This window comes from Larimichthys crocea, chromosome VII (assembly GCF_000972845.2).
Source record: "Larimichthys crocea isolate SSNF chromosome VII, L_crocea_2.0, whole genome shotgun sequence".
Lineage (NCBI taxonomy): Eukaryota > Metazoa > Chordata > Actinopteri > Sciaenidae > Larimichthys > Larimichthys crocea.
The window spans coordinates 18,410,264-18,437,197 of record NC_040017.1 but is presented as its reverse complement, the minus strand read 5'-3'; the positions used below and the strand labels follow the sequence as shown (position 1 = coordinate 18,437,197).

At 42.1% G+C, this 26,934-nt stretch overlaps 1 protein-coding gene across 9 annotated transcripts in view; it reads right to left on the bottom strand.

The window, feature by feature from the left end:
• LOC104927648 (muscleblind-like protein 1) overlaps positions 1–13,727 on the bottom strand; it is a 65,588-nt gene extending 51,861 nt beyond the window's left edge. For 8 of the 9 annotated variants that reach the window (XM_027279979.1, XM_027279982.1, XM_027279984.1 and 5 more), the window contains exon 1: positions 7,839–7,991. The gene's annotated coding sequence lies outside the window, so the exon portion shown is untranslated. Of the gene's footprint in view, positions 1–7,838; positions 7,992–13,530 lie in introns of those variants that run through there. The other variant, XM_027279980.1, reaches the window with a different exon arrangement.
• Between the last annotated feature and the right edge of the window lie 13,207 nt (positions 13,728–26,934).

The following is a 26,934-nucleotide window of genomic DNA, read 5'->3' as shown; positions in this document are numbered from 1 at the left end:
AGAAGAGGGGGTGGAGGAAAAAGAAAGACGGAGGGAGGGGAAATTCAGTAATGTGAGAGGTTAAAGGGCGCTGACTGCAGCAGCAAAAAGCAGATGCTGGACGCTTCGTATTACACCGCATCACCGGCTGACCAGGATATCATCTATATATGACCTGAGCTGCCCTTTATACTGATAGGAGCATCGGGAAGAAGGGAGGGGGGGAGAGGCAAGCTGTGAGAGTAAACGAGAGCAAAGGTGGTGACAGGGGAAGGATAGAGGGTGGAGGAAGAGTGATGGGAGACAAACATGAGCAATTAGTACAAGGTGGTGGGGGAAAGAGGTCGGTGTCAGGTAGTGAGAGGGAGGAAAGGTGAGTACAGACAGGTATAAAATAGAAGGAATCAAAGGTGGAGAAAAAGTAGAATTTAGTTCTATTTCAAAGCACTGCTGGTGCTCCACTGCGATACCATCTTGACATTTCTCATCTCTCTTCATTTATCTTTTCTCTGATCCCCACCTGTTCTCCTTTTCTCTTTCCCTTCACGCGCATGCTTTGCCGTTTTTCTGCCTTTTTCTCTCTCCGCGGATCGTTCCTCTTCTTAGAAATCTGCTCGCCTTCTGCTAAGTTGCGCTCCGAGTATCATGTGACATAAACAACTTTGTCAACGTGGCTCGTCTTTTAATAGTAGCTGTCCTCGTTTTTATTCGCCCACTGTCTCGGCCCCTTCTATCTCTCTCCTTCCCGTCCGTTGTTCGCACAACACCTTGTGCTGCAGTACCAATGATAATAATGTGCTGCAAGGTCATCATCGCTACGGCAACTAAAGAAACCATGTTTTAAAGCAAGGACAGAGTGGTTAATGGTGTCAGGCCCAGACTGGTATCATAGCTGTAAGGTGGAAATCATATGAAAGACACCCAGGTTGTCAGATGAACTCTGTGACATTTGAACAGTAATGCCCATTAGACTCCTCGACTGTCCATTAATGGGGCTATTAAAGCTGTTAGCTGAGGTGATGCAACAGCAATATTCAAGAGTGTCTTTTACACACTACAAAAGAAACACTCAGCAAAGTTACTTCCTATTGTATCAACCAAATGTTTCACTTTACTGTGTTTTAATATTTAAGTCATACCATAATCAAGCCAAAGTAACCATTTTCTCCATAAGATACAAATTGTGTTCTGTTGAATGCAGTACTCAAACCAAGGTCTGCCCTTTGATAAGGCTTTCATAGCACTGGAGAGATCAGCAACCTTGTTCACGACAATGAAACCTTTGGGGACAAGAGAATCTAACATAAAAAGAGCAGAGCGATATTTCAACAAATCAGATGTGTCACAGCCTAATGTCTCAGAGTTTGATTGATTTTACAAAGACTAAATATAAATACTAAATAAGAAGAAAACTAAGTTTTGCAAATGCAGAATCACATCTTCCGATTGCTAAATCCTTCGCTGCAGTGAGTTGCTCAACCCTTGCCTTTCAGTACCGTTATGACCGTGCCAATAAATTTAGCTAATGTCAGTGTAATGTCACATTATCAAGGGCTGTGGGTGTGACTGTAACTTTCACATTGCTTTCAGTCTGCTATCTTTTGTGGCTAGCCGAAAGGATTAATATAGAGATGACCAAAATAAAACGGAAATACCAGAACCATGCATGAAAAAGCAGTAGACAGTCTGGCTGAAATCTCAATTCTCAGTATGCAACATTTTGTTCTGAGTCAGATGCCTCCAGTCCCACGTTATTCTGAGTCTCACTTTTGTCTTTCATAAAGTAGCATGGTGTTAAAGTTGTGCTTTCCAGTACAACAGCATATACACATTTACTGTAGCTTTGAGTGTGGACAGACACTGAGTTGGAGGAGCTCAGGGAACAGTGTCTAGCTACAGTAGCAGAGGGGGCAGGACATGCATTCTCTGTAGACGCAGCAGATGACAGTATTTGCTGTTTATATGAAAACACAGTGTAAGCTTACTGTGTACTTGATTGCTTTGTTGGTTCACATTGCTTTTTTTTTTTTTTCAGTTTTATTTTTGAGCCAACGTGACCGACAGAAAGCTGCTGACCATCAGCTGGCTGATCACTTGACAGAGGACATGAGTTGAGTTGGACCCCGAGGGGGTTTTGTGCAATTTTAGGATATCATGTTTTTTTAACCTGATGACAAAAATTTGCCAACAGGAATACAAAACATCTGACTATTGAGTGTTTTTGGTTGTAGCAGTTTAGTACTATGTCAGTAGCTGTAATATTGCTGTATGTTAATCTGCTAACAGCTGCTGTTAAACAAAACTAACACGATGTTCATTTCAAATGGTTGTGTCTAGGGAAGCGCTAAAAGGCCATACATACTGTACATACATTTTATTCCACCCGTTTTCCCGTGATAACGAGATAATTAATTCGAGATCTCGAGAAAACAAAACGATAGTCTAGTGTATTGAATCAAGTGCGCCGTATTACAGAATGTATGGCAAATGCATGTAGTCCATGATACAGAGCGAGCAAACCTATTACGCCACTGTAAAATCCCTTTGATCCATAATTTCTGACAAAGGTTTGTACACTTGATCTCAGGACTGGAGAGAGGATTAACCAAAGTGTATCAACCTTTGTCAGAAATTATGGATCAAACAGATTTTACAGTAGAGTAAATATTGCACATAATGCCTTTTTCAATTCAAAATAATGAACTTTGAGGATGAATTGCTCAAAAATGATACAGTAAATATGCTTTATACTGAATGAGTGAACAGTCAGGATGGTCCTGACAACAAGTGTATCAACCTTTGTCAGAAATTATGGATCGAAGGGATTTTACAGTGGCGTAATGGGTTTGCTCGCTCCGTATCATGGACTACATGCATTTGCCATACATTCTGTAATACGGGTGCACTTTTAGATTTAATACACTAGACTATCGTTTTGTTTTCTCGAGATCTCGAATTAATTATCTCGTTATCACGGGAAAACGGGTGGAATAAAATGTATGTATGTATGGCCTTTTAGGGCTTCCGTATGTATCCAATATTACATTTATTGATTTCACTCAAATGCAAATGCTTTATGTCATCACGGTGTTGAGATAAGTTCAGGTTAGATAGCTAGCTGGAATCATAGCAGGGTAAGATCTTAGGGTTTGAGTAATATTTAAGATTTACATAATATCCTCATCAATGGTGGAAACAAGGCTCATTAAGAAAACATTAGATCACATGACAGTGAATAATGGATGGTTTCCCCTTTAACTTTAGCCAAAGATATTGCATTTGGTGTTCATAAATTTATGTTATAGCTCAGTCACAACAAAAACTTTTTTTCCCCCTTCCTGCTTAAACTGTTAAATGTTGAGGAACATTGAATGATTGACACCACGGTGACATTAATGAGCTGAAATACCTTGCCGGGGGGCACAGCGGTATTAATAAATGCTTGCACGTGGGCCATGTCAAACAAACGCTCAGTCCCACCCATGCGAGCTTGTGATTTGATCCGACAGTCCTCGGCTGACTGCTGGTCATTCTGAAATGATACTCCATTACGATGATGTTTCCACAGATTGTACCATCAGGGTAATCTTAGACCTCATTTCTTTTCCTAGCTTGTAACACACACACAAGCACACACACACACACACATTAGTATTGACCACAAACCATGAGACAGCAGATCTGCATCAACTACAGGATACGCAACCTCAGAGATGAATGGAAGGTCAGTCTGTGCATTTATATTCAAGACACAGCCACATGAGTAATATGTATGCATATGCACAACATCAACTATCTCTCTCATGCGCGCTTCTCCATCACACGCAGACGCACACACACACACACACACACACATAAGGGCACGCAATCTATGACTCCCTCCTTCAGCTGTAAGACAAACAGAGGGGAGGGGAGACGGCGAGGGCAGTCAAGTGGCACGTGTGCAAGCTGTCGTCTGCGCTGTGATATCAGCGCAAGTGTTTAAACAGCCTGACGTGCGCAGAGAGACGGGCGGTGAGGCGGTTATAGTAGACACCCACATGAATAGGGATGTGAGATAATATACATTTATAGGGCGGAGGTGTTAAAATAGGAGGGAGGAGTTACATGTATTGTGCATATATGCATACATTTTGTTCAGTTATACCTCTGCTCTTCACTCCAATCTTAAACTGCTGTGCCGGTGTGGTGTAATGCAGCGGCAGCAATGGTGTCATTGAGTTCATGGACATAAACCAACCCACTGCCAGACCAGTCTACTCCTCTCAGGAATAGCAATGGAGGAGGTGTGTGTGTGTGTGTGTGTGTGTGTTGTGTGCGCGTGTGTGTGTGTTGTGTGTGTGGGTGGGAGGGGAAGATCAAGAGAGATTGGAAAACAGCGAGAATGAGAGGAAAAGTCGCAGACACAGAAAGACAAATAGACAGACAAGAGAGTGACAGATAGAAAGGAGACGTCCGAGAGATATAGATGTAATAGGTGGAAGGGAGGCAAGACAGATGCCAGTGGAAAAAAGTCGTCTGCCCACTTTCAAAAAGCTCCCTTGTGTAAATCCACCACCTCCGCATGTAGCATTTCAAGCATGGGGAGCTTTATAAGACATAAAATAAGGCACACACACACACACACACACACACACACACACACATGCACAGTCCTCTTTATTACTTTCACTGTGTCAGACAAGGGAAAAAAAACAAAGAAGGCATCCAGATGGACAGACATGCAGACAGACAGGAGGTACAGGTTGCATGGCCCAAGACAGACAGAGTGCAGATATACAGCATATAATGAGTTGGGAGCATAGTGAGAGAGGGAGAGATACAATAAGTACAGCAAGATAAGAATAATTTATGACAGTGGAAAATCCTTGACAGGAGACGGTTCAGTAAAAACAAGATGATCACTGATTAGGAGCTGAATGGATGAAAAGCTTAATGGCAGAATTGTAAAGATTATGAAGCTCAATAGATGAAGTTGATTAATGCTAATGATTTGGCCTTCTGTGAATTCTTCTCATTCCACAGTGTTGTATTTTTCATCAAGTCGGGAAATGAGTGGACGCTCGCCAAAAGAAAATATCTTTCTTTTCTTTTCTTCTTCTTTTTTTTTTTTTTCAAACGTCAACCACACACACATGAAGTGTCGAATCCCCCCCGACTTGTCATCTGGCCAAACGGGGGTATAATCTGTACTCTTCAGCTGTCTATGACCAGTGATTCAGTTTGACACCTTAATCTGTGGAAATCACAGAGGGCTCCTCTGTGGAGCCAACTGTATTTACTATAGATTACATCTTCCACTAGTGTGCATTAGTCCAGTGACAGCTTTGCAGACTGCAGGGAAAACAGCAATCATACACCATTGACTGACTCACTGTGATTTTGCCACTTGCCAAATGGCCTCACAGGACTCCCCCAACCATTTCCCTGACTGACTGACTGCCTATCTGCCAGTTTGATGCTCTGTGTTCAATTTCTGTGACTTGGGACTCAAAGTCATCTCCACTCACATTCCCCTGCTGTCACCTTGATCAGAGCATCCGCCCTATTTTCTTTTTTTCTTGATAATTGAATAATGTAATTTACATTATTCAATTATCAAGGGTATCAATGCTCATGTCATTATGCACATGCACATACGTTGTCTTGCACACACACACACACAAATACACCTCTCATCTGCATTCGACAGACTGCCCTGTGCCTGCTGAGGACAGCAGGGAGATGACATCACTTCTAAAGGACAGATTAGTTGAGGGATGAAGCGAGAAGGTGGGGGAGGAGAGGAAAAAAAAAAAAACGAGGACAAATTCATTGAAACCTTGTCTTCATCTTCACCACATTTAAATGCAGGTAGCTATGCATGCTCTCACTCTCACTTTTTTTCTTTGTTGGTCTCTATTCTCTCTCGCACGCGGTTGTTTAGCCAGAGTCGTTTGTGCTGTGAAATTCAGTATGTATCTGAGTGCCTCTGTGCTCTCGCTGTTCTATACTCTAACGACCTTGTAGATCTGCCTGCTCTGATCTGCAGAGAAGCTTTTTCAAACCCACTGAGAGTCACGCACCGAAAGAGAAACGCACAGTGAGCCATGAAAAAAATAAATAAAAAAAATCAGGAAGACAGAGAATAAGACAGGTAGCTGCAGAGAGAGAGACAGAGGGGTTGGGAAGTGAGACAGAGGTGTGGAGATTAATGTGAGGGCGAGGGTGTGTACTCAAAACAACAGGGAAAAGATAGATAGACACAGTGTCACTGTTAAAAAATAAAATCACATATGAGAGTTTAAATTATGGCAAACAATTATGCTTCAAAAATGGCTGAATAAAACACTCATACAATGTTATCTCTAGTTTACATATCTGTAGGTTGTAGGCCGCCCACCTATTTCAATCAACATTCAGGTGACATGTCTCTGTTTCAAAGGTTCTCATCTTAATTTTGCTACTTTCAATTGCACGAGCTGCTCTGATTTACCATGATACCGGAGCTGCCAATAAGTTCACAACTCAAGGTTTTATTAAGGCAAAACTTCTTGAGAAAAATTCCAAAGAAAAGTTTTTACATCAAACCACTGTAAGGCTTTTATCGTGAAGTATGTAGACATGAAGGTTAGCCGTCTATTGAAAAAAATGCTTATGTCTTCAACAATTCAAATAGTTGAGAGCAGAGATATGATAAAAGAAGCTACATGAAGATGAAGGTGAATGGTTCGGTTGAACCTCCAACATGGCACTGGAGCGAGTAGCTTGGAATTATGGAAACTATGGAAATGATCTGCGTATGTTTAAAGATGATTTGAGTGTTTAGAGTTTTCAGACACTTTCAAACTATTTCAGCTTTTAATGCAAAACAAACAAATCCTGCTTATACTCAAAATTCAAAATAAGAGTCATCCATTGTGCTCTGATTATTCTGGTTATTTTCTCCATGGCAATATGCACCCATCATGTAGTTATTCTCCATCCAATTAACGGCCAGAAATCATTCATCTGTTTGCTTTCTTAATGAATACACAAACTTTGCCAAAGATTATAAAGCCATTATGTCCTAATTATGTTCATTTTTTTTTGCAACATGCAACTTTCAGTGATGGTTTGTGATGATTGCGTGTGTGTACACGTGCGTGTGTGTGTTGCATTGTGCGTCAGGCTGGTACAGACGGCCTCGGCAACGCGGGAGTGTAATCATTTCCTGAGGGCAGCTGTAGTGTAAACACCAGTAGTCCAGTCATTATACAGGAGGCATGTAGGGCTGTTCATATGTGTGTGTGTGTGTGTGTGTGTGTGTGTGTGTTTTCATTCATTCATCCATAAGCGTGAATGCATATTTAGCTTTAGTGTTAACAGTAGGAGTCACACAACAGGGATTTCAGTGTAGTCCAAAAGAGAAAGAGAGACAGAGTGTAGCCTGCCAGAAACGGGAATGTGTGTCAGTGTGTGTGTGTGTGTGTGTGTGCATGCATGCGTGTGTGTGTGCTAACTACTCTGCGGAACATTAAACACTAACGTTACCCATTCTTCTGTCCGCTCAGCTCTTTTCCACATTAAAACTGTCCCGCCTCAAACTACCACACATTAGCAGTGAGACACGGTGGCCATCTGCATATGTCCACACACACACACACACCCCCACACACTCATAAACATACATACAGTATAACTCAAGACGAACACACGTCAACACATCATATTCAACATCCAGATGGTGAATAAAAGAATACCAAAGACAAAAAAATGGCAGGACGAAGAAGACAATCTAAGAAGAGATAACTTGAACACACACACACTCATACACACTCATACACACTCATACACACACACACACACACACACACACAGAGTAAACAGCAAAGACTTACTGTATCTCTGCAAGGACTCATCTGACTGCTGCTGAGGGGAGAATGGAAAGTGAAAACCTCATGCTTGCTTCGCGGCACTCCTCTCGTTCACTCCCTCCGTCACTGCCCCCTCCTCCCTCCTTTTTCCTTGGCTTTCCTCCCTCCCCTGCCTCTCTCTTCCTTCCTCCTCCTCCTCCTCCTCCTCTTCCTCCTTCTCCGCCTGTCCTTCACTCCCTCGCTCCTTCTCCCTCTCCCTCTCTCCCACCTTCCCTTTTGGCAGAGCCCTACTGTATTCAGATACACCAGTCTCCATATAAGGCAGCACAGCTAAACATGTCACACATAATTTATCCACAGCAGGCTGCAAGTTCACCTTTCACAGCTCGCACTTGGATCATGTGCAAAAGAGGGAGGAGAGGAGAGGAAGGCGACGCGGGGGGAACTTAACTCAGACAAACTTCTGCTGTCAACAGCCACGTTCCCACAATTTCACACTGCGTGAGAGTGTGCGTGCGTCCGTATGCATGTGTGTATGTTAACAAACGCTGACAATCAGACCGTGAAAATGCTGCCAGAGACCAAAATGCAATTCACCTGCACCGTTCCAACACCTCCCTCTCCCCCCCTTTTTTTTTCTTCCTTGCAGTCTCTCCACCATCTGTATCTGCAGGCAGTAAATCTCATACAGATGCTGTTTGTGAGACCTGTCCACCTGTACCCACCCTCCCCCTGCTCCCCTTATCTGCACTGTTATCTTCATAAAACATGAGTGGCATGAACAGAAAGAAAGAATTATCTTCATAAAACATGAGTGGCATGAACAGAAAGAAAGAAATAGAGAGAGAGAGAGAGAGAGAGAGAGAGAGACATTTAAAAAATAGTTAAACAAAGGCAGAAAAAGAGAGGAGGAGTTAAATCATTTAGTTTAGTGATTGAAACGGGGGTGATGCAGCGAGTGAGAGTGCACGGAGAGCGAGATAAAAATAATAAGTCAACAAATAAGACGCCATCCGGAGGGCTGTCTGAGTTGCGAGTGAGAGAATCGACGCAATTCCCTCTGATGATGTGTCAGGATTTGTGCTATCGATGGCTTTAAAAATACATCCCCGCTGACCTCTCTCTTCTCCCCGCTCTACTTCTTCTGGATGATTTCGTTTCAACTTACAGCCCTTTATGTTCCACTTGAAAGAGAGAGAGAAAAAAAAAGAAATGCGGCATGTGGATAGCAGTTGTGGTGAAGACAAGGGAAAAGGGAAAAGCAGAAAATAGAGAGAGACAGAGAAATTTGGGAATAATAATAGCTGCACTTGAGTAGTGGTGCTAGCTGGTAGCTTTTTCTCCTCCCTCCTCCACAGCTTCAGTCCACTCACAGGACAGCAAGAGTCACAGCTCTGTTGCCATGGTGTCTAACTCCATCAAACACTACGTCAGGTGCATGTGTGTCTATGCGAGCATGTGTGAGTGCGTGGTGTTGTGTGTGTGTGTGTGTGTGGAGGCGTGTGTGTATGTGTCAGGTGGGTGTTACCAAGTGACTCAGAGCCACATCACTGACTTGTGTCTGCAATATATCAGGGTGTTTGGAATTTATCACTGTATTGGCTTGTGTGTGCATGTGTGCGTGTGTGTGTGTGTGTGTCTAAGAGTGTAAAGGAAAGGTGTTGATTGAACAGCAGCCTGCAGCTTCCCTCAAAAGCACCTATGATGGATCTGTGCTGCTCAAAGTGTTAATGTTTAGCTCCAGCTTCTATAAATATTTATCAATTCGTTCATAGAGTCAAAGCAACGCACTACAGACGCTGGTAATATGGAATTTCGATTTCAGATCCTGAAAGTCACTGACTTGTACCCAAAAAAGGCCCTGTAGTAGTTTTCCAGGATTACACTGACTTGGAAATGGGATGCTGCATCTCCGTGTTGTATTATGATATCAATGATAGTTATTTCTCTGGAAAAAGGCTCTGTCTGCACAGTACGACTGTCAGAAAAACTTCAGTGAAAGTAAAAAAACACTTTTGGCTACTTGGGGGAACAGAAGAAAGCTATAAACAAAGCATTTAGGCTATATATTATCACCTTATAAATTGTGGATTTGTTAGTTGTTGTTAATGACCTGGCAAACGTAACCCCTAAATTCCACCAGTGCCACGGTCTAAAAGTACATAAAGCAGGAAAATGACCAAATCTGAACAAGTAAATAAAGTCTGGCGGGCTAAACGCTCCCAGTGGGAACGTGGAGGACGGACCAACACAGCATCGCAGCCGTGACGTTACGGAGACGTGGGGTAAGTCCAATATTCTACTTTGATATCTGCTTTGGTCTCCACCAAATTCTGAGTAAAATGTCTTGGTCTTTAGCTGCTAAATTATCCACTATGATCATCAGCCAGTTGCTAATTGTATTTATTTGCTTTGATGGCGCTGGATGGGGGTTGGACAGTTAACTTTAAGAGTTTTTTCTGGCGCTGGATGGGGGTTGGACAGTTAACTTTAAGAGTTTTTTCAAACACACACACACACACACACAAAAAAAAGCCAGTTGTAGCTGAAAATAACACTGAGGGAGTGAAACAAACAAGCCAGTTGTAGCTGAAAATAACACTGAGGGAGTGAAACAAACACTTACATTGTGGGCCAGAAAATCAAAACATTGGGCAAAAAGTTGCAAAAATGCTCCCTGTAAATAAAGAAATACTAATTAACGCAACTGTAAGTAAAAAGCTGCAAAAAATTAAAAATGAAAAAAACGCCTCTGTCAGTGTTACATTACATTACTGTATTATACTATTGAAGTATTACTTGTGCATTAATCTGAGTAGCATTCTAGCAAGCGGGAGAAATGAAGCCAATTTAAAACATGTATATAAACAGTGGTTGTAGATTAATTTGCTGTATAATAATGTCTTATATTTGAAATGCTCATTGGTTTTAAAGTATGAATCTGCAAAGCACTACCCTTGAGAGGCAGAAGTGTATATAGCTTAAAATACTCAAGTAAAAAAAAAAACAAGCACTTCAGAATCATACCTGAGTACAGTACTTGAGCATATGTACTTTCCACCAGCAGGCTTCTAGTCTTATGGGAGAGGCGCAGTGATGAAGAGACAAGGCACAGTGAAAGGTTCTGAACTTACGGATAATTGCTGCAATTGCAGATAATTTAACGCACACTAAGGTTCCTGCTCGCTGCTCTGCTGATGTCTGCGTACAGAGAAGAGAACCAAAAGGACTTTTGAGAAACTGCTCTCTCTCGCACAAGCCGTGTCCCTCACATCTTCGCTCATCAAAATGAGGCTATGGATCCATGAACATGTGTCCCTTGTGTTCCAGATCATTAAAGACAGGAGAGAGGGGGGAAAAAAATTGACAAAAAAAAAAAAAAAAGAACAAAGACAGGAGAAGTTAAAGTTGTAGAAGGCGATTTGGATCCATATATCATCTTTGATCCTTGCTGCTAAACAAAGCCAGAGCTGGACCGAGAGCAAAAGAATATCTACCGGAGAACCTCAAGGATCTTACCAAATGGAAAATCCAGCAGGGCAACCCTGTGAGAGGTTTTCAGCATTCATAACAGACCTCTTCTATATTGTTGAGTATCTAAGGTCAAATCAATAAACAGATGATCTATACACAACAGCTATTTCGGTCTATTAAAACTACATGACCTTGCAGAGCCTCTGCTTCTTTCGTTTTAGTCTGAACGGCCCTGTGTTCTGGTACCAACATTTTCTGGAGGCCCCAAGATACAACCTCAGGGGGGAAATGTTTGGATCTGTCAACACAAAGCTCTATAACAGACCAGTGGTTGGATATATATGAATGAGCATTGTTATAAAAAATCTTCCTAAACACAGAAACTCACCACTGAAATAGCTGTGGTGTGACCACTGTTATTCTTCAACTTATAACTAAAGACAGACATACATCCTTCTGCTTTTCTTTTCCTTACTTGGAGTATCTCTCCGCTTCATCTGAAACACTTTCAAGAACACCTTATATACCCAGAGGACTATACAGACACATAATGTACATGTATATACTTTTATCAGGCAGCTTTGAGTCTCCCGAACACCAACGCTGAATTATTACAGAGCGGAGGCAGAGATATAGATGCTGCTGTCACATATGTGACTAGTGGATAATTCTATCAGGCGACAACACAGATAGTGAAGGGGGCTCTTAATGAAAGGAACCATAATGAAAAAGAGGAGCTTCTCCATTTTGAGTTTTGACAGGTGGATTACTGCAAGGGGGAAGTGCGGATTGAAGCGGTGCTCTGTCAGAGCTAAATGGAGATAAACTGAATATTCAAAAGATTTTTTTTTTGTTTTTTGTCTGATCTGCATTATGTTTTTTTTTTTGTTTTTTTCCCATTTTATTTCCCAAGCCACAAAAGCTCTTTGCATAGTCTGTTACAATATTCTGCATGAACAGCCCACGTCCACATAATAAACCCTGTCAAAAGGTGCAAGATACACAAGAAAAAAACACTCATCTGAGACTTATGTATGATAGAGGGTAACATCAATCAAATTACCTTGAGCTGTGTTTCATTTAAAAGCTGAATTTTTGAGATAATACAACATGTGTTGTGTTTTCTTCAGGGGCCTCAGTGTATACAGCTGACATTTAAATTAGGTCCTTCTGGAATAAATGTATAAATTTGATTCCATCCTGTTTCTCACTTGAAGCCCTCATTTTGACCTTGTGCCGTGTCTCCACATGACAGTTTTGAAACATGGTTTCACAATAAGGTCCCACGGTGGAGAACTAAAATTTCTCATTTGAGTCCTGGGGTAATAAAGTTTAAGCGTCCCTGCCCTGTGCTGCTGCAATCATGCTTTCCAGCCTGTCTGTGTCTCTGGCGCAACAGATATGGTCACAAGCCTCAGTGGCCGTTAAACCACAAAACGACCCGTAATGGAGAAAGCCGCCAATCAACTGCTGCTTGTGTCATTTGGCACAACATAAACATACAAAAACAGGTTTGGTTTGTTTAGGTATAGTATCATGGTATTGTGGGACTATGTGTATATGTCAGTTGTTTTAGACTTAGATTTTAAATTCATTTCATTCCTTCATCTTATAATTTTACATGAAGCATCCGACATTAACTGGATGTTTCGAATGAATTAAACTTCATACATGACTGAGGACTTTAATTCATCTTGTGTTAACTGTTCTATCACATAAATATGCAGGACTGTACCTGGTGTACATAAAAAGGGAAAACAGTCTTCAGAATAACAAGGTGGATACTGTGCAATTTCATGATGCGAGTTAATCTTTCCTAAAAGTTACACTGTGTTCACCAGCACTCCCACTTGCAAAAACCTCGCCAGCATATTCAAATCAGTTGCCGTTAAACCACAAGCTGGACACAAAGCAGAGAACATGCAAAAACAAACCCACTGGCAGAGAAAAACTAACACAGATATATCACATGAACAGCAGCTATTTCTCTCAGAGATATTTACTCTTTGAAAAATCCCAGATATTTGCAAAGAAATACAGCAGCAGCAGCGGCAGCAGCAATCACTAGCAACAGGCAGGGAAGTTGTCGGAATCATAACATGTTAAATATTAATGACACCCTGCCGTCTCTATAGAGCTACTCTCCCCTCTCCAACCTCTCATGAGGCAGTAACAGACTGATAAACGCATCATCTTGTAAATCCACTAGCCGTCCGCCACGGTCAGAGAAACGCTGTCTTACCTGCCTGGTTGTCTGTGTGTGTGTTTCTCTCGCACTCGATCTTGGGTGTATGAGTTTGTGTGCTCACACACAATCCCTCCGAACAGGAACTGATGAATCTGCACGACTTCAGCCCTGCAGCGTGCAGTGCATTATGGGGTTTCAGTCTCTCTCTCTCTCTTTCTCTCTCTATCTCTCTCTCTTTCTGTCTCTTTCTCTGCTCTGTGTGTGTGTGTGTGTGTGTGTGTCTCTTCCTCTCTCTCTCTGTTGGCACAGTGTTAGAGGGGGATGTCCTCGCCTCCTGTCTGGAGAGAGGAGGGTGAACTCACACGCATACACACAATGCAGAAGAAGCCTCATGATGACAACCACAGCGGCTCTGGTTGCCCTGGCAACAGCATCCCCCCCTTTCCTGCTCATGTAGCTCTTCATGCTCTCTCTCTCCGTATATATTCTGTTTAAATAGTAAAATAGAGTGGAAGAATAAAAATAACCGCGCTCATCCTACTTGCTCTCTACTTCCCATATTTCACATTTACTTTGTGCCTGAGCTAACCAGCTAAGAGCTAAGAGGAAAGACTCATGTGGTCATGTGATCACTAACTGTTGCTTCTGCCTTCTGAGATAAAGAGAGAGAGAGAGGGGGGGAAGAAACAGATACAGAGTGTTTGTGTATCCACATGCTTCTCTGTGCATGTATTTGTGTGTGTGTTTTTGCGTGGTGGTTCCTGGAATCAGTCTGTGGTTCCTGTTTGTGGTTTCTTTCCTTTTCTCCATTGCTACCGCCAGTGTACTGAGGCCTGCAGCCTTTCGATAACACACATTTCAGTCACATTACCAACAAGGGAAGTACAGCTGAACTGACCATTGAAATGAATGGACCGTGTGTATGCAGGCAGATAGACACACTGAAAGACTGACTACTGTTTACCTTCCTGGTTTTAACTTGTATTTAGTAGGCTGATTCTGAATGATAATAGGAGCTCCATGGGTTATCCAGAAAGGTGGTGGTGGTGGTTGGGGTGGACAGAGAGAGAGGGTAAAGTACTGTAGAGGAGGGAGAATGAGTGTGAGGAAGCAAGAAAAGGCAATGAGACCTCCTCTCCACCGTCTCCCATGGCGACAGAGTGGGTGGAAGGCCGTGGCTGTCCTTCAGGATCTGTAAATCAGCAGTTCACAGCTGAGCCCCGCAGTGTAACCATTGCACTGGTCATTGCACTCAATCTTAAACATCTAGCCTTTCCTGTTTTTTTTTGTACTCTTATAATGTTCCTCCTGTTCCTCAGTCTATCCGAACCCCACCCTCCAAGAATACTCTCTGTCAAATAAAAAATAAATAAAAAATACATGTTTATATACAGATCAAAAGGAGTGATGCCGCCATGTCACCAGAGCTAAAAAGAATCAGAGAAACTAGACCAGTAGAGAGGGAGGGGGACTACATTTCCCACAGTTCTGTTCTCTGTCTATAGTAGCCATGGGAACAGGTAGGAACTGGGATTCACTGAGCATTGATTTTTGAAATTCTTACAAGGATGGTTTCATCAGCGAGCTTGGCAAGTGAAAGGGAGCAAAGTAAGGTATAGACAAAGTGGGAGGCAGCAGATGAAAACAAGAGTGAATGCGCAAGGATATACTGTACGTGGGCCTGTTTATTGATTCCAGGTTGCCAATTCATACTTTATGCGCTACTTTCTTCTTTAGGTCTGCGGAGAATGTGCCAGTCCCTTTGGAGGAGGCGCATGAGGCGGCATTATCGCTGAACACTCATGCGCTCTCTGTAATGAAGGGTCCTTGAGTTCGAGGGACACTGAATAACCTGCTTAGATATGAAAGCCAGGGTGATTAGTCTGCTCTTCGGGACTAATGGCAACAGCAGGTGTCCACAGGCCCCGTGTGCCACATCTATTCATTAAAGATATTAACACTAACCATTTGTGCACATACACACACATACAGAAATAGAGAGAGAGAGCTCACCGCTCATTGGAACGATTCATTAACAACATTGCAGCTCCCCTTAAGCGCAATGACCATTGATTAGGTTTATACATAATGATGGTGGTGGAACTGCTGGTGTAATTATTACTACCCTGAGACTTTTGTTAACCAGGGTTTGGATTTTTTATACCATCCCTATACTTCAGGCATTGTATCTCAATACATCAATGATATTATTGTGTGTATGCGGCATTACAAGTGGAAGTGTAAGCCTTACATACATTATAGCAGAATAAAATAAGTAATATGACATATAACATCAATCTGTTCTGATTACTGGGTGTCATTTTCAAAGATTCACAGGCCACAATGTCATGTCAGCAAGCAATTACATTACTATAGAGACTTTAGTGACATATTTCCACTGCATGGTATGACTCAGCTCAACTCAACTCGCCTGGGACTGTTCTTTTTGATCTGCCATTGGCAAAATTTGTGGATAGTACCTGGTACTTTTTGTGAGCTGAGTCAGTGGAGTGAAAAAGCTGTAAAATGCTAATATATCAGAGAGAATTGTTGCCCCACAAAACCACATCATGTTCAATTGACGAAGACAATATGTTCCTCTGTTTGGTTTTCAGGATTGCTCCTGTGTGTTTGTGTCACATGAAAGATGATGTCATGGCAATTTTACCTTGAGCTGTTATGACAATTAGCTAAGAATCCTAAATGGGGGAGGTGGTCCCAGCTGCAATGGAAAACAAGTCGGGCTGAGCTAGTGGAAACACTGCATAAGGTTTGTATTTAATCAAGAAATAAAAACATTTTAAAAAAGACTTTTTTGATTAGGTCTCAATATGATGATTTGTTATTGTATACTCACTCTTTTAATACTTTATCCTCCATCTCCGTCAGCACAACTAGTTGCCTTTAGCAATTGGCTGCGCTTGCAAAAGTCAGAGCAGCTTGAGGTCAAAGTTCTGCAAATTTTAACTTAAAACTACCACATGCTTATCCCCAAAAAGAAGAAATATGAAGAATAAAGTGAACATGTCTTGAGAAAATGTGTTCACTTGTTGTTGATCCTTTTTCAGATATCAGACGATGTAGTGGCAAGAAGCACTTAAAATACTTGAATTGTCCTTTGCAGTGACAGAGCTAAGAGAAAGTCAAAACAAATGTTGGAGTGGATGTCATTAGTTTAAGTTAATGAACTCATATATGCAGCTAGGTATTCTAAAAAGTGAAGAGGTTCAGTGGACAAGATATTTCTGAAGGTTCTGTTGATGTAAGCGTAGTGCCACTTTACAAATATTCCATTATTAATCTAAACAGAAATGCATTTCAAACCTGGGATCTGTCGTGTAATCCGTTAACAGCAGCCTACAGTATCAAAAGGATGAGTTGCTGGTGTCTGAACAGGCTTTTCGAAATGGCGCATATAACAGCAAAATAATATTTACCCATTCATTTTTAAACACATCTCCCCTCATCTTTATCAGAGAGACAGAGCGAGGATGGGTGAGGGGTTCGATGTCTGTCTCTGTTATAATCAGTCTGTTCCCGCAGAGAGAGCCTCACACCAAACAGAATGGGCAAGCACGACAGTGCTGAAATCATTTTAATATTCCTTCACATGCATGCTATCAGCACCCCCCTCAGTATTATCCCAACAGGCCGTCATAGAGTAATATTAGTAATGCATCATGCTTTGCCCTCAATAAGGTTACATCACCTCTTTGCTCATAGCAAGGGGACAAAACATAAAATGTATCTTTATCTGTGCAGCAAGCAACAAACCTTTTAAAGAGAGGTCTGCAGAAGCAGAATCCAGTAATCTGTTTGCTGCTCAGGCTTGAATGCCAGCACGGTGTTGCCAGTCTTAAATTAAAAGTTGTTGGTGTCTGAGACTTCCACCACACAACACAACACGAAATGCCAAGTCATTGAAGTAAACAGCAACACCCAAGAGTTTGGCAAGAGTCAGAATTTATTGATCGGCAAAAGATAATGTAGTACACAAACAAGAAAGCCCTGAGTGTGGAACCAGGAATAGGCTGAAACATTATTAAATCTTTGATAATCAGAGAAAACCAGAACAATTCTGGAGCCAAAGTTTGGTCCCTTGGATTCTTGCAGTTTATAGAGATTAAATTCATAATAGCATCCCACGATTGAGCTCTTACTTTTGACCTCGCAATGCCAAGGCTGACCATTGCGCTAACATACATTTGGTACAAAGTTAATTCGAAATTAGTGCAATACAAGCGTACAAGTCCTTTGAAACAAGGTGAATATCATCAAATATTGAAAGTGAATCCCTGCCAGACTAAAAGTACTCAGTGCTACAATACTAATGCTCTTCACGACTGTATAAGTAAGTGGTAGCCTGGTGTTTCCAGTCTGAAAACGGTGGGGTTTTCCGCTATAAAATGAAGGACCACCAAACAACACTGTCACTGAAAGGCTACAAGTATAATAATAGGTTTAACTATACAATCCAAAAGCTGAGCAATCAATAGAAATGACATAACCCCCATTTGTTCCAGTTAAAACCCCTTCAATCAAATATGCTTACCGTCCTCTGGCTATCAGCCTGACAACCAGTTCAGCACTGCTGCCCCTGACTGCTCTCCACAGATGGAATGTCACTCCACTGCTGGGACAATAATGTGAAGTGTTGAAAAGTTTAAGAAAGGGAAAAAAAAAAAAAAAATCCTTGTTAATGCCACTCAGAAGAGAATGGTGCAATGTAGCTGCAACCTTGTCTGTTTGTAGCAGTGTCTCACTGGAGTGCAGACTGAAACATATAGTGTATGCTTACAGCTTAACCAGAGAGCAACGTACAGACTGTGTATGTGTTGTACAGTAGATACAGTCAGTTACCTAACAATGCAGAGAAAAGAGCTTGTACTGTGAACTCTTCCTTTCTTTTTCAGAAAACTATGAAGAACACTTTGCATATATACCTACAGTCAACGGTAACTGATAACACAGGTTACTCTGGGGTTTGATCCAAATACCTGACCCTGCCTAGAGGAGAGTCGGAGTGCTGAAAAATCACACACACACACACACATGCAGTCTGAAGCCCACAGACATACGCATGCATACACATGAAATGGGGTGGGAGTGAACAAATCTCAGCAGATTGCCCTTGGTAACTTACTGTTGGTAAATATTCATAAGGACAGGCTCATCTAGCCAGCAGGAAGATGTGTAAATCTGTGAGGAAAGGGGGAAAAGATAATGATTATGGGAGAGCGTGTTGGAGAACAGAACAGATGCTAAGACGGAGAGGCTGAAGTGCGTAGGATAACAGTGGGAAACAAAGAAACGTTGGTTTTACTTTTGGTTTAGAACTGAAATGCTTTGGTCTAAAAGATGCACATACTTTGTGATACAAGGCGATAATTATGGTAGATTCCTGATGTATAACTACACTGCATTTTTATGGATTAGAGATACATGAACAAAACAATCAGAGAACATTACGTGGCATAACTTCACTGACTCTAAGTTCTAAATTTGAAACAGAGTGTACAAGATCCACGTCTACAGCTTCAGAAATTGGACTTGGATTCTCAAACTATCATTTTTGTACCAATGGGGGAAAAAAAAACACACACACAATTACCTGCAGCTGCCCACAGGCAAGATGAAGTCGAGATTTTCTGTTTGATTGGACAAACAAATGCTTCGTGAAATAATATAGCCCGTGGTGAATGTGTGTACTCAACACACACTGTACATATTCATGAGGCCATGTGTGCTTTTTCGCCAGATGAAGTGGTATTAATGATTTAGAACACATTTCCATTTCTTATTTCTTAATTCAAAGTCAGGACGTCTTTCCCTGAAGGCACACACTTGTCTTCAGCAGCTGGTTATTGATGCGCAGAGCAGATCAACCCAGAAGACGAACTATGGTGAAATCCTGGTGGGCAGAGCAGATCGTGTCCATTCTGTGCACTGCATAGACTATCCCCTGTGTAATCCCCGGCTTGATTTCCATGTGCTCTTTTGCAGGGGCGATAGGGCTTGGCCTTTGGAGAAAGACTCTACTTCACTGTTTCTGTAAGAAACAAGATGCTGACCTTCTGAAACTCCTGCTGTCAGGGTTCGGATATTCTACGTGTTGAATAGTGTTCCTCATTTTAAATGAGGATGATTCTCACTTTCCTTCTGTATTGATCTCAAGAAATGTACACGCTGTACAGTATGCCTGCTACCCAATACAAAAATCTCCTCTGAGCTCAGTAATATCACTTACACTGATCGCTGGAGGATCGAGTTGTCGCACGGTTGTAGAAATGATACGAGCATTCTAAGTTTTCTATCCGCAATGTTCTCAACACTGCTGAATATTTAAAATGAGACTTCAATGAATTACATTTTTGCTTTGTCAACATGTGCTTTAACAGGCTTTTCAAACACAAGACAATCCAAATGGATCATCCCTCTGCTTCTGTATCAGATTTCAACTTTGGCCTTCTTGGAAAAAAATAATAATCATGACATCTATCTCTCCTTTAGCTAAAAATAAGTCTGTTTCTAAGAGGTGCTGGCCGGCTTAATAGACTAATTAACTCAAATCCCAGGAGGACTGTAACAGCCAATTGAAATTAAAAAACAGCTCACACAACACTTTGCATTAGAGCCAGTGACTTAGTATTTTTGTTGGTGTATAATAGTGTGCACGAATATCCCTTTTTTAATCTCTCTCTTTTACTCGCAAATACATGTACAAACATGCAAATCTCTGTCACACACATACTCCCCCAACGCAATGATTTTTCACTTTTCACGCCCTTTTCCCCTTCCCTTTTGAGACAGTAATCCCCGGCTGCAGCACTAATAGCATTAGCAGAGCATATCCAATCCCCTTAGTACCCCGACGGGGAGCACAGAGCTCAGATCTACACTGAGACAGACAGTCTGGGGGACTACACTACCCATACTGCCTTAGGAAACCCATGCATGTTACTCAGCTCATTATGAACTAAAGCAAACTAAAACAGGGATTAAATAAAGAGCAGAAAGGCGTATCGTATATCATCAACGTAATCACGGAGACACTAGAGTTGCAGCAGTGTGCTTTTTGGTGGGTGGCTCGTCGCGAGTTCAGTGAGAAAAGACTGAAAGAGACAGGATTAGGAGGGTTATCTCGAGGACGGGGTAAACGCAAAACATTGTTTAACCTACTTTATCAGTCAAAGTGTGCAACAGGGAGAGATTTGTGGAGAAAATATAAGATCACAAACACCGGTACAGATAACGCGAGTGAAAGCTGTCTCTGTGGAGGCATACACGATATCAACCAGGTACAATAACAGAAACATATCAGAAAATTACCCTATATCTAACGGACTATTGATAGGCCTACAGTGTTGGACCAAAGCTAATTAGTGTTACATAATCTCTTATTTATTGTGCATTGTTAAAGATGTAATGAACTCGATATTTTTGCTGTAATTCAGATACTGTATTTATTTTTTCATGACTTGTAGTAGGCGCTACTTCATACAAACAACTCGGCAACTCTAGAAGAATATGATTTATATTCCTTCCTTATTTCTTGTTCGCTTATTTGCAACTGTAAGAATGATGATATCTGCGATTTATAACCGCTGAGCGTCCGCATACGTATGCTTGACCGAGCAAATTATGAAAAATTATGAAAAACATATTCACAAACAACCAGAGCGCGTTTGGTGCGTTTCGGTCGAGTAAACAACCTGAAACAATGTTAACGTAATTTTCTCAGATTGGAATTCACGGCGGCATTTCTGGTGTGTTTGGAATGTGCTGCGTTGTTCTTGAATTATTCATTTACACACGGAGCAGACAAACATTTGTATGTAAATGCGTTTGTGTGCGCAAGCATGCGTGTTGTATGTTTGAGCAAAGCTCGAGAGAAAACATAGATAGATAGATAGATAGATAGATAGATAGATAGATAGATAGAGAAGGACACAAGAACATAAGGGTATCTGTTAGTCCAACAGTGCAAACAAACCTTGCTCTCAAACACAGCCTTCTAAGGCAGAGCAACATCAAGCCAACCAGCGGAGGACTACTTGTCTTCCCTCGTCCCAGCCTCTGTTAGCCAGACCTGCCAACCAAAACGCTTCCCGACTCCATCGCCATCTCTCGTTATCCATTGCTCACAGAGAGGCAGTGACTTGAAAACAGGCTGCAGTCTGCCACGACTTAACTCAGCTTAAAAGTACCCTTTTCTCTGTGTTTGCGTACGTGAGAGGGAGAGAAGATGGTGTAGACACATGGAAGGAAGGAGGAAGCGACAAAGGAAAAAAAAACAATAAACAGAAGCCGTTGTGTGTCAGGCCTGTGAATGAGCTGTAACCTAATGAGTCTAGATGAAAACTGACTGTCTGAGCTAACTCAATTCTTTGCTCTGCTAGTCACAGTTCTGAGCTTAATGATGTTTGCTCCAGACTACTGATGCCACAACCAATGCTGGATTGCCTTTTTTTGGTCATATGTTTTTTTCTTGTGCACGACAAACTTCTTTGCCGCTTGCATGTGTAAAATGTTGAACTTGGCTCGGCCCACAGAGAGGCTGACATCACCCACACTGTGCAGCAGACATCCGTTTAAGACCTGTTTACAGTGCTTAAACCGCCGGCATGCCTCCATCCCCTGCTCGTATAAACACAGAACGTAGCTGACCATGTGCGCACTCGTATGTGTTTACACAGAACAGATAAAGAAATATAACCAGAGCAGGAGGTAAGGCTGCAATCTTGTGGAGTTGTGGTCGAATACAGAACAGGAATGAAGCAACGCGAGGGCGGGGATGTTGCTGGGAGGTCTTTGTAGAGGGTTTTGAGAGAGGGTAAAGGTGTAGCGTGTACACAGAGGTGAGGAGGAGGCATGATTCTTGCTCAGGAATGCTGTAAAAGCTGTTTGTAGAGTCAGCAGGCAAATGAAAAAGCTTAGTCGTTGGAGCTCTGCCAAAGCAGTGATGGGAAAAATGAAGAAAAGGCAGAAAACGGGGGAATGGGAATAAAAGAAAAGAATGGGATCCATAAAGAGAAATCCCAGGCGTGTTGTCCATTGAGGGGAGTTTTACACTCACCATAAGAATGCATTCTCAAGTTAATGGAATCCGGGAAGCTCTCTTTAGAATCATATCAAAGCCCTCTCTGCCCTACTGCACCATTTCTACTATTTCCATCTCCACTGCAGAATGCATTCATCCTCTTTGTTTCTTGCAGCATATCATAAGCACATCTGTTTCACACATCACTCTGGGTACTGAGCACATTTCTATACCCATCTATCTGAGCCAGGTGTGTGTATGTGTGTGAGTGTGTGTCCATCTACAGAGGCGAGGTGAACATATACAGCACAAGGTTTTTTTCCCACATTTTCCCACTGTAGGTCAAGAGGGACTGAAATAACAACCCAATAACACTGCAATTATCGCCAGTGTTATTATCAACAGGGTGAAAATAGGAAAATAAAGATCAATTCATGGTTGATATTTAAAGCGTTAAAGGGTTTTTTATTGTACAAACACGCCTCTGGAAATGTGGGTCGTTCTCTAGCCAGGCATATATGGAGCAGATGTCACAGAGGTTAATTCAGGAGTCAGGAAGGAGGTGTTATGTAATCATGACGGCGGCGCGAGGATGTTGAAAAGCAAAAAGCTACTGTGACAGCTGTGAAAGAAATCCATGTGGAAAAAGTAAGAGGGAGCAGTCGGTGCAATAACTACTGTTTAGCAGCAAAGACAACACATACTGATTCTGTTCATTTTAGCACTACGTACGAAGACCTGATGATGGTGCTAGAAGGAAAGTTAAGGGATCACCTAACTTATACAGTGGTCCCTTGTTTATCGCGGGGGATACGTTCTAAAAATAACCCGCAATAAACGAAATCCGTGAAGTAAGTTTTACAATTATTATACATGGTTTAAGGCCGTAAAACCCCTAACCACACACTTTTATACACCTTTTTACACGCATTTTGTACAGTACTCCCTTAAACAGAACGCAGAACACATATGCGGTTCTCCCTTAGCCAATTTCGGACGCAGAACACAATGCACGTTCATACTCTACAGTACACTGTAAAAAAAAAAGCATGCAAAATTACACTGAAAAAATCCATGAAACAGCGAGTCCGCGAAAAGTGAGCCGCGATATAGCGAGGGACGACTGTAATTCAATTTATCTTGAGGGGACCATGAATGTCTGAACCAAACACCATGTCAATCCATTCAATATTTTTCACTAAAAGCCAAAAATGTAAACTTTCCTGTGGCAGTAGAGAAAAAGTCAGGGATCACCAAATAAGTAGGATTCATCATCTGCACACCATGAATCATCATCTGGTAATTTTGGAGGTATTTCAGTCTAGACAAAGTCGTGGGCCGACCAACAACCGAGCACAAGTAATACATTGGTGATACTTTTACGGAAAAAACACGCTTTGATTTACAAAAGGAAATATTGGAGAGAGTAGAAAATCTCTGCAGGTTCATTTTGGATTTATCTCCATCTGAGCAAAAATCCAATTTAGATCAGACCCTCCTTGACCACATACCCTTGCAGACTCCCCCTTCACGGGCGCAACATTACTCAAGGACAGTGAGTCAGCCAGTCAATATGAGCCTAATCTAATCCATGGTGCTGAAACCTGAGCCGCCATGAGGCAAGCAGAGAGCTGTGATGTCACAGGGTGAGAGACCTCAACCCCGTCTACCTGCTGAGAGAAGCGATGAGGGAGGGAGCAGGCAATGTAAACGGGAGATGGGAGAAGGGAGAGACTGCTTCTCTCTTCTTCTTCTTTTTTTTCCTTCCTTGTCTGTGCGCAGCAGAGCACGAAGTCGAGACATTAGTATCATGCCAGTCATAATCACCACCTGGGGAGGAGTGAAGGGAGAAGAGGGGAGAGCGACTGACCAGTGAGGAAGAAGGGAGACAGCATAGAGAGGGAAAAGAGCATGAGGAAACATTGGGTCAGGTGCTTGGACAGGCATATATGTGCATATACTATAAACTGTATTTGTCCTCTCGCTGTATTTTTGTTACAGATCTCTCCACATGGGAAAACAAACAGGATAATCCTTCTCGACCACAGAACAAACATTTAAATTCTTAGTGGCTCTGTTTCTCTGGTCGTGTGAGCACCTCCAAAAATGGTCTCTCCTCATTTCCTCTCTTTATTTGCTTAAAACCAAGCAGACTGAGTCGGATTCCTGTGGGTGTGTTATTTAGGAGAAATGCTAACCACTTTGGCAATGCTTGGCAAAGTGAGTCCTGTCCTTTGGTGCCAACACATACAAGACAGGAAGTGAAAGACCCCACAGAGAAAACTCATCTTTCTCCACCTCGGACACTGGGACACTGATACAGAGAAATATTTAGAATTTGAGCTGCCAGAGGTTATTTAGATTTTTTTTTTTTTTGTCAACTCAGCTAACTTGTGTCAAATCTCTGTCGTCCATCTTACTTTTTATCTTGACAAATATACAGCGAAAAACATCCAAATTATGTCACTGCTCAAAGCAATTTTTTTTTTTCTTCTCCTCCCAGTGCCCATTGCGAAGCCTCTTTTCTTGAGCGTGGAGACAGATTTCTGTGACGTCCTCCGCGGTGCTATGAGATTTCCCAGTCCCCTGACACCGTGTGACACCAATTAGGAGGCTGCGGATATGACAAGCCATTGGTCCAAACGCTGTAACTGACAAAAAAGAAAAAAAAAAAGAAAAAACTCTCCCGCTGTGCTTCCTTGTGTCTGATATTATGGTGAGAAGTGAGGGAGCAAAACGAAGACAAGTCAAGAGAATTGCAATGATGAGGGGGGAAAAAGGGGGGGAGAGGGATCCTCACAGGAAGGGGGAAAAGGTGAGAAAAAAAAAGAGAAATAGGGTAAATTGAATTGAAGCTGAAACGGCTGATGCCAGTGTTGCAATGGGAGGATTTCTGTCGTCAGCCCACACTTGACTGTCAGCTGACAGAGCTGCCGATTCAGGCCTCTCTTCAGAGGAGTGACAAGAGAGCTGATGTGCTGTTAGACTGTTTGGAAATGTGAGAAATAAAGACACACACACACACACACACACACCCTTGCTGTTTAGAGCGGTGTACAGTACAGTATTTTACAATCACCGCAGAGGCTTACAAGACGCTCATTGTCTCCGTTAACCTTGCTAAACCATTACAATGTGTTTTACATAATATAACCTGTTTCACAGCTCCCAGGTTCCCCCACAGCAGCGGTATGATGTCATCAAGTCAAGACACAGAACAGGAGGGCCATTATTTTGTGCGCCGTGCGGTAATGTTCACATCTGTAAAACCTGGTGATGCCGGTAATGAAACAAGAGAAGACTTTGAAAAGGCCCTGAGGTGTGCATAGTGTGTGTGTGTTAGCGCGTGTATGTGTGTGTATGTGTGTGTGTGTGTGTGTGCGCTTGGAAAACAACCCCTGTAAAAAAGAAAATGTGCAACTGCCACCTGCCGAAATGAATGATGGTGATCTACATGGGCCGAGTAAGACGAGAGGATGCAAACAGGCAAATCACACAGATGTTGCTGTTCGGCACATGGGTGTGTGTGTGTGTGTGTGTGTGTGTGTGTGTGTGTGTGTGTCATACAGCTGCCCGTTTAATGTGAGGAAAACGTTTCATATAGCTTGTGAAAAATCCACAATGGCTCACCCGAGCTACCATTTAGGAAAATTAAAAGCAGACAGCTGCTTACTGCATTTTTGAATATATTAAAAAAGTATGCAAACACTAACCATGTGTTATCTTAAAACCTCTTTGGGCCATGAACACAGCAGCAGGGCAGCATTAAGATTTTTGCATAAGCTTCACACATAAATGTAAAGCACCTGGACAGAGTCACAGCTTGACATTAGTTGTACTTGACTGATCCTGAGAGCTGGCTATCAGAGGCTGAAGTGAAAACATGGCAGGGTCGGATATTAGCCTCTGCTGAGGCCAGGAAGTCTTAGCTCTGCAGACGTGTCCAGTGACTAGTGTAGCGATTAGCTGACGGTTAGCTGACCTGACGCTGGTTTTGAATTTATATGTCCCAGTAGACACCAGAGGCAATCATATCAGTAACGCTGAGAAAGCCTGACACAGCATAACAGCGCCAGCGTGTGTAAAACAAGCCTCTGGAGCTGCCGTGACTGAAAATGAAATAGATCCACAGTGAGGCAAAGAATACAAAAAAAAAAAAAGATATGCACAATGCACAGGGTTCAAACTGGAGGAAGTGGCAGGTGGCAGACCGCTTACAGGATTTAACATTGTAAAACACAGGGGGTCCTGGCTATTTAATTACATTTCTGTCAGAATGAGTGCCCTGACATGACTTGAACCTTGTAGGCTGACTTATCACCTTGTCATATTTCATCAAGCCTTCGAAAGTAGATTTTTCGTCCCCAAAAAAGTAAATACAAGCACCATGAGTGCATTGAAGTACAAATTTGTCACGC